At 40.3% G+C, this 9,588-nt stretch overlaps 1 protein-coding gene across 1 annotated transcript in view; it reads right to left on the bottom strand.

Moving 5' to 3' along the window:
* LOC111500507 (von Willebrand factor A domain-containing protein 5A-like) overlaps positions 1 to 9,588 on the bottom strand; it is a 53,717-nt gene that overhangs the window by 25,985 nt on the left and 18,144 nt on the right. The window lies entirely within an intron of this gene.

Genomic DNA, 9,588 nt, shown 5'->3' with positions numbered 1-9,588 from the left:
TTAAACAGCTGACACTGCGATAATTAACAGGAGATATGAGTGTTTTTGTTTTTAATGATAAAAGAATTTTGTGACTTGGTTAACTGAAGTTAACTTATAGTTAGGAGTATCACAGATAACTCTCATGTGATCTGTGTCCTTGGAAATCTGGACTCGTGTGGACTGTTAAGAACTGCACACAATTATACTAAAATAAATAGGCTATTACTGAAATACACATGCTATATTATGAACTATGATATAAATATGGTGGTATTTACATTATTTACACTTCTTCCTTCAATTATTATTTAATAAAGCAGGCAAGGAGTGATTAAATATTATCATGCGCAACTTTTGTTCAGAACCAGTTTTCTTCAGTTAGTCTTCCCAAAAGAGTAACCCCCCGGCAGAGTTTTACAACCAGTTAAAACTGGTGGGGAGAAGCTGCTTGTTTTGCAGGCCCTGAGCTAAGAGGTGGCCATGATGGATATCAAGCACTGGTTATGGGCTTTGCAGCTGCCCCCGCACATTTTATACTGATATGTCTGCAGGTTCCTAAGTAATTAATCAATCAGTAAGACACTAAAGCTTCTATTAATCCCAAATAAAAATCAAACTCATCTCAGGGTGTAGGCCACAGCTGCACCTTATAACCAACCTCTGATTGGAGAGCTAGGGGAAAGTTGAATGTTCATGCTGCGTTCACAGACACCATGCAGAAACAGAACATTTACAAAATCTAACCCACTACACATGCACTGATAACATCATCCCCTAACTTCAGTATTATAACTTCCACAAATATCAGTTGGTTTACACTGAAAAATATCACTGTATGTTTATGTGTATTATTGTGTAGGGTATTGTGTAGGTGAATTGGGTGATGCACAAGCATTCACTGTGCTGGGTGATTTGCAACTATAACAAAACATGCATATGCAAGAGAACAGTTTTTGAGTAGCTATCCTCTGTAGTTACCACTACTTTGCTTCTTCCTAGGAGCAAAGCACAGCTATTTAATGTTTTATTTAAATGTAACTTACAAAAGAAAAGGACATTATCATCTGTAAAATTTATAACAAACTGAGCTTATCACAAATATCCTTTCATGACACCAGTGTGTTATTTAACAACCACAACCTTAAAATTTTAATGCCACAGGGTAAAAGGATCCAAAACAAGTTATAAAGTCAGCTTAAACTGCTCTCTTCATTAGAATTACAAACCTCTGACAATCACTTCCTTTTCTCAGAAACGGAATCCAGTTTTGCTGGTACATGTATTTATTTCCTGGTTCCTGTTTAGGAGTATGTTGTAGTTTCTGTTACGAATGCAGATCTTTTGTCACGGAGCAGTCGCAGTGTGCTGTGGAGCAGGCAGGATGGAGGACCCACACACAGGACTCATAACCAAGAGGTTAACTTAAAGTGCAGTCTATTCACTGGGATGACTCATGAGAGAAATAAACATTACTGAAACACAACCAAAATCATAAACACAAAACTAGACTGGACACTGGAACCTAAAACTAAAGAACCCACGGGAACAGAACCAAGAACTAAGAATAATTTCCAAACACAGCACAGGGAGGCCGTGAACGTCAACAACTAGGGGTGGGTATTGATAAGATTTTCACGATTCCGATTCCATTTTCGATTCTGTTTAACGATTCGATTCTTTATCGATTCTCTTATCGATTCTTTTTAAAAAAGGAGAACACTAAGGTCGATTAGCTTAGAACTTTGTTTTATATCTTCTCTTTGAACAAGATAGAAATTTAGGAGTAACATGGCCTTACAAACCCAACAGTGAGATCTTAAGAGATCCAGCCTACGGCTCTTCAATGGGTGTCACAGGGTCCCCAGGGAAAAAAAATGTAAATGTAAAATAATAAAATAAATATTCTTCTGTAGCAATAACAAAGTATATAAATTATAAATTATTCAGTAGCAATTACACAAGAATATCCAGTAATGTCCCTGCCTACAATTAAACAAATTCACTTACCGAAAATCGGGGGCATCTGCTGTGGCAAATGGGTGCAAGCCTTTGACCACAAACTTAGTCACTGCTCGGTGACATTCGTCTATCCTGGCCTGAAAGGAGGCGCTACCGGTAGACTGCAGCGAGAACTGCCAGCATCTGAGCCAGACTCTGTCTGTCTCTCTCATCATGGTCACCTAAATGCACAGTAATGGCCGGTTTTGTAATAAGGCAGATCGCGCTAACATAATATGCACTGTTAGTTGATTATTTACCTGCCGCATTAATGGGAGAGGACGTGCAAACGTTACCGCTGCTGCTGGGTTGAGATTCACGAGTCCGGAGCGGAATTAAAAACACGACATTCATTTAAGGTCATCACGTGTTTTGTGAGCAAATGCTTTTGCATATTCGTAGTGTTTCCTCCCTTAAATGAAACTACTTTGCAAGTATTGCAAGTTGCCCTGTTGTCATCCGTTCTCGTAAAGTATAATCAAACTTTTGAGCGTTTGAGCCGCTTACGCGCCGTGTTTCCTGCCAGGTAAATGACGCTCCGCAACGTGGTGACGTCATTCGGGGCGACTGGAATCGATAAGGGAATCGTTTGCAAAAATGGCAAACAATTCCAAGGAATTGAAACAGTGTGAACCGGTTCTCGATACCCATCCCTATCCACAACCCAACACAGAACAGGGAAAACACAGGGCTTAAATACACACTGGGATAACGAGGGCATGAGACACAGAAGGGGAGCACAGCTGGGAGTAATCTGACATGACGAGAGCGAGGGAAGCAAAACTAAATACATTGAAAGTCTGTGTCTTATGTCAAAGTAAAACAGGAAACAAAACAGACGCCGACATGACTTAGGGATACAGCAGCCATAGAACACAGAACAGAAATCAAAAGACTAGAAAAGGAAAGTGATGACAAAAAATTCAATAATGATGCAAAACTGAAGACACTGGGTCACCAACCCAGTCCAAAACAAAGTCCAAAAGAAAATGTCCACAGAGGGCACAGGAGCACAGAACAGTCCCAAACAGAATAGGTGTCATGAGTTCAAACACATTGATCTGGGGGCCGACCTGCAGGCCTACGGCTCAATAGTTCATCACTGAGCACTTCAGGGGGCTGACCCCGAGGTTGACGGCACAAAAGTCTATGGCACAGCATTTCAGGAGGCCGACCGCAGAACCAGCGGTGGCGACGGAGCAGTTGAGGAGGCTGACCACGCCGGCGAAGAAGTCCAGTCAGCGGCCTGGAAGGTGGCTGCTGACACCGAACCAGATGTGGGCAAGGTCGAGCAGGCTGAGCCAGATGTGGACGAGCTGGTGGCATGGCAACTGCAGGACAAGACGCTGCAGGCGACAGTGTGGAAGTCACAGGAGGTGACACTGCAGGCGGTGGCTAAACGGACTCCCCAGAGCTGTCAGTGGTCACGAGGATGTGCTGGCTGGGTCCTCCAGGACCCCCAGCTAACGAGGCATGATGCTCCGACCGTGGCTCAGGGGTTTGGGAAGTGTATCCTGTAACCGGAAGGTCGCCGGTTCGATCCCCGGGCTCTCTGTCCTGGTCGTTGTGTCCTTGGGCAAGACACTTTACCCTACTGGTGTTGGCCAGAGGGGCCGATGGAGCGATATGGCAGCCTTGCTTCTGTCAGTCTGCCCCAGGGCAGCTGTGGCTACAACTGTAGCTTGCCTCCACCAGTGTGTGAATGTGAGAGTGAATGAATAGTGGCATTGTAAAGCGCTTTGGGTGCCTTGAAAAGCGCTATATAAATCCAATCCATTATTATTATCTCATGGAGTCATCAGTCTCATATCAGAGCAACTGTCAGCAGGAAGGGCTTCTGATATGAAACTGCCAAAATCACGCACGTGGAGCATCACACTGTGGTGGTGCCATGTTACAAGGGAGCAGCTGAAAGTAGTTAGTTCATAAATGGGAGAATTAGTGCCTTCTTCACTATTTTGTAGATGAAGAGTTCCTAAAATATTCAGATGAGCCCATCTGGCAATAACAACCACGCCAAATTCAAAGTCACTTCCCCTTTCTTACTTATTCTGAGCTAAACTATACTATTTCTTCATATTCAATATACCTTAAATGGACTGGTACTTATATAACACTTCTATACTCTGTTTTGAGTGCATCTCCTGAGCCACAAGCATTCAGGTTCATTTGTTGCTTAGTAGTGTAGCATTTCACTAATTATTGGAGGAGTTTCAGTTATTAGTCATGATTGAAGAAAGGCTTTACCCATATTCTACAGCCGTTTCTACTATCTGAAATGTGAAGACGGGATAAACTTTAAGTCACTGGATTCATCAATATGAATTTAATAAACACAGCTGTTGTAAAAAAGGAAGGAAATGCCATGCCTTGGAAAGCAAAGTCTTTTCTTTCCAAGCTCCTTAGACTACGATGACCTGGATGACTGAGAACCTTCACAGACTAATACTGGATCACATTTTTTTTTTGCTGTTTGGAATAGAAAAATTAACATAAACATGCACAGGTGAACACCAAAAATTTATATATTAAAAGGTTATTTCAGGTTAACATGCCAAAGGAGTTCTAAAGAAAGAAGGAAGTCGACTCAGACTGCTCCCTGTCCTGGAATCTTTGATAGTTTGGCAGCTTTTCTTAGAAACAGGTTTCAGTGTTGCTTTTGTGCTGGCTCCTCCCCTTCCACAGACTCAGCTCACAGAATGCTGTGAGTTGAGTTGAGCTGCTTTTGCCCAATATCTGGTGATTCACTGCTGTTGAGAGGAGAAATGGCACAGAGACTAAATCAGTTGGATTCAGAGAAATTCTCTTGTTCAATCTGTTTGGAGCTACTGCAAATTCCAGTGACTATTCCCTGTGGACACAGCTACTGCTTGAACTGCATTAAAATCCACTTTGATGATGAGGACAGGAAGCAAATCCACACCTGCCCTCAGTGCAGGAAGACTTTCACACCAAGGCCTATCCTGGAGAAAAGCATCTTGTTGGCAGAGCTGGTGGAAGACATGAAGAAAACTAGACCCCAGGCTATTCTGGCTGATCACTGCTATGCTGGACCTGAAGACGTGTCCTGTGATGTCTGTACTGGAATGAAGCTGAAAGCCAGCAAAACCTGTCTGGTCTGTTTAGTTTCTTACTGCAGGAAACACCTACAACCTCACCATGATGTTGCCCAACTAAGTAAGCATACACTTGCTGGGCCATTCAAGAAGCTCCAAGAGAACATCTGTTTTCGCCATAATGAGGTGATGAAGATTTTTTGTCGTACTGATCAGCAGACTGTCTGCTATCTCTGCTTGCTGGATGAACATAAAGGCCATGAAACGGTCCCGGCTGCAACAGAAAGGACAAAGAAACAGAAAGAGCTCGAGGTGAGACGACTAAAAATCCAGCAGAGTATCCAGAACAGAGAGAAAGATGTCAAGCTGCTTCAGCAACAGGTGGAGGCCATCATTAGCTCTGCTGATAAAACAGTGGTGGACAGTGAGAAGATGTTCACTGAACTGATTAGTCTCATTCAGAATAGAAGCTCTGATGTGAAGCAGCAGATCAGATCCAAGCAGGAAACTGAAGTGAATCGAGTCAAAGAGGTTCTGGAAAAACTGGAGAAAGAGATCGCTGAGCTAAAGAGGAAATATGCAGAACTGGAGCAGCTCTCACACACTGAGGATCACAACCAGTTTCTACACACCTACCCCTCACTGTCAACACTCACTGACTCTACACCCTCATCCAGTATAAGCATCTGTCCTCAGAGGTACTTTGAGGATGTGACAGCAGCTCTTTCAGAGGCCAGAGATAAACTACAGGAATTTCTGAGAGAGAAATGGACAAATTCCTCACTAAAAGTCACTGAAAAGGATGCTCTGCTCTCACCACCAGAGCCAAAGACCAGGGCTGGATTCTTAAAATACTCCAGTGAAATCACACTGGATCCAAACACTGCATTTCCACATGTGTTATTATCTGAGGGCAATAGAAAAGCAACAAGGGTGAAACAAAAACAGGCTTATTTTCATCATCCAGATAGATTCAGTGGATGGGAGCAGGTCCTGAGTAGAGAGAGTCTGACTGGGCGTTGCTACTGGGAGGTGGAATGGAGAGGGGGAGGAGTCGGTGTAGCAGTTGCATATAAGAATATCAGAAGAATAGGGAAGTCATATGAATGTTTATTTGGTTTCAATGACAAATCATGGGCATTATGTTGTGACACAAACAGTTATGTATTTTGGCACAACAATGTACAAACTAAGCTCTCAGGTCCTCGGTCCTTCAGAGTAGGGGTCTACCTGGATCACAGTGCAGGCATTATGTCATTCTACAGCATCTCTGAAACCATGACCCTCCTCCACAGAGTCCAGACCACATTCACTCAGCCTCTCTCGGTTGGACTTTGGCTTTGGGTAGATGGAGTCACTGCAGAGTTGATTCAAATCAAATAGAAGGACAAGTTCATTTTGATCCCTGATCATTATGTATACATCTAAATGAGGCTTTTTCTGAAGCATTCAGTGGGCGACAGATCTGAGAATAATTTTGCAGTGATTACAACTGTACTTATATTTATATAAATATAAATCAGAATTTGTTATTATAGCTAACATGAGTTAATGTGAGTTTAAATTATGCTACTTTTTATATTCAGCATACTTTAAATCATTAATCTGTCTAGTTTAGTCTGGTTAGTGGTTTTATTCTGTGTAACTCTGTGGCTGTCCTAGGCTAAGTGCAAAACATGCATTGGAGCTGTAAAGATTCATCTGTTAGTGAATGATTAGGCATTTTATTGTTTTATCATTTTACTCACAAAAGTAAAATAATGAGTACTCTGATTTCTAAAATGTAAAAAATAATTTTCCTTTTCATATATGATTGTAAACCTAATGTGGCTTCAACTTTTAAAATGTAACCAAAATTTGGATCCTGGAGTTGTTTGAGATTATAATGACAATTATATGGATATACTTTTCTTGCATTTATAGTTACAAATATGTGTGTATGTCTAAATTAATATAATTTTTCACGTAAAAATGTGATGTCACTTCATGATTTAACAATGAAAATGAAATAATACCAAATGATCTAAAAGCTACTTTCAGCTGCCCCTTTATTCACAAACAGTGATCACAGCAGGTAGCTCCCCATGTATGGAGAAGGTCAGGTATATGCTATGATTTCAAAATAAAAAATGATTACAATTAATACAAAGATAACAAGAACAGCAACATTCAAAAGAAAACGAGAGTGTTATACAGAGGTGGGACCAAGTCATTGTTTTGCAAGTCTCAAGTCTTTATCCTCAAGTCTCAAGTCAAGTCTCAAGTAATGTCAGGCAAGTCAGAGTCGAGTCTCAAGTCACTGGTGTAAAAGTCCGAGTCAAGTCACAAGTCTGAAACTTTGAATTTCAAGTCCTTTCGAGTCTTTAAAAAAAACAACGAAAAAATAATGTTGCAGTTATATGCTAAATGTAAATATTAGACCATGTAATTTTAAAATCTGTGTTTTTCTCAACACATACAAAATAGTGAACTTAGAAAATATACACAAATTGTGAAATTGCACCTCTTTAAAATGCAGCTCAATTAAACCTAGCTCCAAGAATAATTTTCACCGACAGTTCTGAGATAAGCTGCATGTTATTCTTGGATGCGGTTGTAGGACCAGCTTTAAAATCGCATGACAAAAATATCATACACATTAAAAAAAACTGTATCACCAACGTAGCCTGGACAACATTTGCTAGTTAGATGAAGTCAGCTATCTCATCGTAGCATATTTATATGCATATTTATAATCATACGGTTCTTGGAGTGAGTGCACACACTCATGAAGTTTAGTAACTTCCGGTCACTGCAACAAGCCCAGGTACAGTTTACCGACGGATGGGTGCAGGACCTTGAAATGCACCGTGTAGAACGAAAGACCATCGTACGTATCATAAGTTTACCAGTCTCACAAATCGTCTTCATAAATACACATTCCTTAACCGTTTATTAATAGGACCTTTGAGCTCAACGGTAATTAATTAGTAGTGGAAATAATTTCTGGTACCCATCACAGAAATGTAGCAGTGACAATAATATTGTATGCTGTAATCGTACTGGGCAATTAGTGATACAAAAAACCTGTTTTATCCTGTGAATAAAAGTATGTGTTTTTGTCAGTGTACCATAATAACAGAAGCGAAACGCAAAATTGTGTCAGGACAATTCACTATTTATGCACAATAAATAAAGGAGCATAGCGCAACAATTTCTGTTCAGCGCCAGACTTGCTTGTAACCTATATCACCAATTATGTTAAGAAAAATGACGCATTAACTACAACAGCAGACTGACCTTTGTGTAAATGCTTGGAGCAGACTAACCTGTGAGCTGGAGTGTTCTGGGACGTTATATTTGATCTTTGAATGGCTGCAATCCAGGCCATCCGTCGCCTCTTTGTTACTTCGGAAACATGGCTCGAACAATTTCTCTTCAACGACGTAATCCGATAACAACCGATCTCTTTACCCGTCGGCTTCCCGTGGCTGTCATGCGACCGGCTATTGCAGTTAATAATACAACGGCTTCTTGACATTTTTGTGTTTCTTTTTATCGCTGTGTGACTGATTTTAATTGAAAGCCTGCGTGCGCTAGTACCGCTTGCCACGAGTTCCCAGAATCCTTTGCGGTTCTACCCGTGAATGACGTCACATTTTCAATCTCTATATAATATGCATGTTAAATTTTATATTTGGGGTGAAATATCAAGTCTTTTCAAGTAAACCGGTTCAAGTCCAATTCAAGTCCCAAGTCATTGGTGTAAAAGTCCAAGTCAAGTCACAAGTCTTAGAACATTTTTTCAAGTCAAGTCTAAAGTCATAAAATTAATGACTCGAGTCTGACTCGAGTCCACACCTCTGGTGTTATATATCGAGGAAAATAAAAGAGGGATGAAATTGCATCATAAGTTTATAAAAAGAACAACTAAAGTACTGACTTTGAAATTGTGATTTACAAATACAAAACTGGTAGTATTTAAAAACATATCTTTTGTCATTTCTTCAGTACTTTGCCATTCATACCTCCCTGAAATGTAAAGTCAATTAAACTATTGACAAGTCTTTATTAGACCTAACACAGCTTTTCAGTTGGCATTCTTTTTACATTTGACTACAGTTCAACTCCAGCTACAGTCATAAGTAAGCAAACATGAACGAAGACTATGTGCTGCCTTAAGACGTTCAAGGATCAATCAGTGTCGATTACCAGAATGAAAGTGTTTTATGGATAAAATTGTAACTCCTGTGGGAAAAACAGAATGACGTTCTGTATGTTTTCATTTCAATTTGGCCTTAAAATCGTTTTGTTTTTTTAAATAAACAAGATAGACTTTTTGTTTATAAGATGGTGTAAACACTGTAAATAGTTATTTTAAATGTTTAGCTCTATTCACTCCAATTTACTGAGGACCATCTTGAAAATGTCCTTAATTGAAGCCATTTTCAGAACTATAACAGGAAGGGAAAAGACTTCTTAGATTGGTTTTGGTGTTTCTGTGTGAAATCAGTAAAAACATGAACATAATCGCCATCTAGTGGCAGAGAAAGGGAATTAAAACACTTTGTGA

Source organism: Maylandia zebra, linkage group LG14 (genome assembly GCF_041146795.1).
Source record: "Maylandia zebra isolate NMK-2024a linkage group LG14, Mzebra_GT3a, whole genome shotgun sequence".
NCBI lineage: Eukaryota > Metazoa > Chordata > Actinopteri > Cichliformes > Cichlidae > Maylandia > Maylandia zebra.
This window is presented reverse-complemented; position numbering and strand designations above follow the sequence as displayed.